Source organism: Montipora capricornis, chromosome 2 (genome assembly GCF_036669925.1).
Source record: "Montipora capricornis isolate CH-2021 chromosome 2, ASM3666992v2, whole genome shotgun sequence".
In the NCBI taxonomy this organism is placed as follows: domain Eukaryota; kingdom Metazoa; phylum Cnidaria; class Anthozoa; order Scleractinia; family Acroporidae; genus Montipora; species Montipora capricornis.
This window is the reverse complement of record NC_090884.1, coordinates 58,663,825-58,666,515: the sequence shown is the minus strand read 5'-3', so window position 1 is coordinate 58,666,515 and position 2,691 is coordinate 58,663,825.

The window sequence follows — 2,691 nt, the reverse complement described above, 5'->3', positions numbered from 1 at the left end:
CAGAATTTGATTGTGGGTGAATGAATTGATCTCAGTTGATAAATTTCAGTAATGTCCAGGGAATGGGACCTTCTGACGTTGTACTTGCAGTATTTTGTCAAAATTGATCGGGAATAAAATGTTATGGACACAAAAGTGAGTAGAGGAACCTTGCGCGGCCGTGCTAGACACAAGGGACCTTTTTATCTCCCTGAGACAAAAAAAAGGGAACGTCCTGAAACAAAATTGCGATTTGTGTGCAACTTGCCACAAGCAATATATAGCCGCGATTTTAAACCTGCTATTAATTAACTGCCAGCTGCCTGCCAACATGACATTGACCGTCATTGACATAAACGCAGTTACCAACCGTAAATTAAAAAAAAATCGGGAGAAGGAAAACCGCCGTTTTCAACGACTGTTGTGCAGCCAGTCTAAAAAATCTGCATTCCTAACCCAACAAGTCAGACCAAGAATAACGAACTCCGGCTGCCTCCGGATGGCATGGAAGGCTCGTAATGGTACAGGATTTTCCGGGTGTGGCGTTTCGCCAGGCCCAAGTCTCTCTCGCCCTGGAAGAAAACAATAACAAATCAAAATGGTGGCTGCATCTGCAGTGTCGAAAGGCGGGAAAAGAGGCCGAAGTGCACCGGGTCGAGTGGGAGTTAACAAATGGTACAGGAGAAGAGAATGGAATGGTAAAAGAGGAATACGTCTAATGATTTCCATCTTTTTCGGAAACTTTCCGATGGAATGAGCTGTACCATTTGAATTTCCAACCGGAATTTTCGGGGTTTCTTGACAAATGGTAAACGCTCCGTGTTCTTGGTGCCGGCCAAAAGACTGGGGACGTGATTGCGGGGGACACACTTGAAATGCGCATGTCTCATACCCTTTTATCCCTTTTGTCGCAACGCGCGTAGGCCAAACATGAAGGACGACTTGCTGTAAATGCGCGATTACAGCTCCGGCTTTTACGAGTGCGTTTATGCCTGTACAATCAACTGAAATGTCAATACGATGTGGAATGCGCTACCTGAGTTTATCCGTACTATTGAGTTTACTGGTTTTAAAAGAGAACCCAGGGCCGCATTGTGTAAAGCGGCTTTTCTTTTTAATGAATACATCATTAAATATTATGTATTTAGTTATGTATCTGTATATGCTATGTATTTTAGCTGTAAATGTAATGTCTCGAAGATATTAGCTGTTGAGGTTATTCTGAAATTCGAGGTGAAATAAAGTTTATGTATGCATGTTACCTTTAGCAGGGCGCCTGCGTACACTTTGTAATCTGCGACTTCAGTGCTTACCATATGACAGATAAAATGACTTTTCCCTTGTATATTTAAGCGATCGAATTCTTACGTACGTTAAATTGACAAGGGCGCTCTGGAGCTGTGAGTAGGCGTGGGATTTGTCTCATATGGTTTAGGGGCCGACATATCTCTCCCTCAATGCCGTACCGGCAGGCGAGGTCGGTAGCAGAAAGCAACGAAGGGCCAACTGCGTCCAAAAGCGATCGCACGGGCCGAAATCCCGGGATGACTCGTTTGGTACGACGCTCCAGCCCCACGTCTGGAGGTACTGCGTTTTTCTCTCTTGTTCAAACATTCCGTCAGCACATGGGTAAATGTTCTGGTTCTCCGATACCTAGCCTACCAAAAAAATTAACATGCTGGGTTTTACCAGGAATTGACGTTTCAGTTGATTGTACAGGCATAAACGTAACGTAAGAACCGTGCGTGTCTGGTCTTCTCGAGACAAAGGTGAGAGATGGTTTCATGCAGACTAGGACGCCTAAAATGCTCTGTTGTAAACATGGCGGTTCACGAGTGAAGCTGTCTCTGGCCTTTCTGTGGACGAATTCCTCTGAGCACCTACCGATACAATTTGGGCAAATTTTGAAAGCTAAAAACTTCAATCGATGCGGTATTTTGCTGGTAGGACTGGGTGACCCGACACTTATGAAAAAAAAAAACTATGAAATGAGAATCGGGAGTCTTTCCTTGTCATTGAATGGCAGAATTACCCAGAAGTCTTTTTGGGCGGGAAGGAGGCAACTTGAGAATCACTAGCCAGATACCCAAGCAGTAGCCCTGGCTGGTGTGTGCTATTAACGTAGACTGTGCTTTTTTCGCCGTAATCCTCGCAGCAAAAAAAGCTGGCCTTTCGTAATTTCTTGTCAAAGGAACTCTATAATGTATATCACAGATTAATATCATTGCAGATTGCCTGTCTCCTTACCACTAACGTCAAACTGCATCTCTATGCAATATTTCCTCAAATTACTGTATAAAAGTCTGCTTTTTAATGATTTTCATGCTACTGTGTATGAAACATGACTGAGTTTTCTCTGCGGTTTTCCTCTCATAACCTTCGCGGAAATTACATTCTGTCCCTCAATAAACCTAGAAAAACCAGTTATGGTCTTAGTTCTTTTTCTTACTTATCAGCTACGTTGTGGAATGCGCTACCTGAGTTTATCCGTACCACTGAATTTACTGGTTTTAAAAGAGAATCCAGGGCCGCATTTTGTAAAGCGTCTTTTCTTTTTAATTAATATATCATTAAATATTATGTATTTAGTTATGTATCTGTATATGCTATGTATTTTACCTGTAAATGCAGTTTTTCTGAAATTCCAGCGCCACGTCTGGAGGTACTGCGTTTTTTCTTCACCCTTCGCGACTGAATTATATTTTGCTCCTC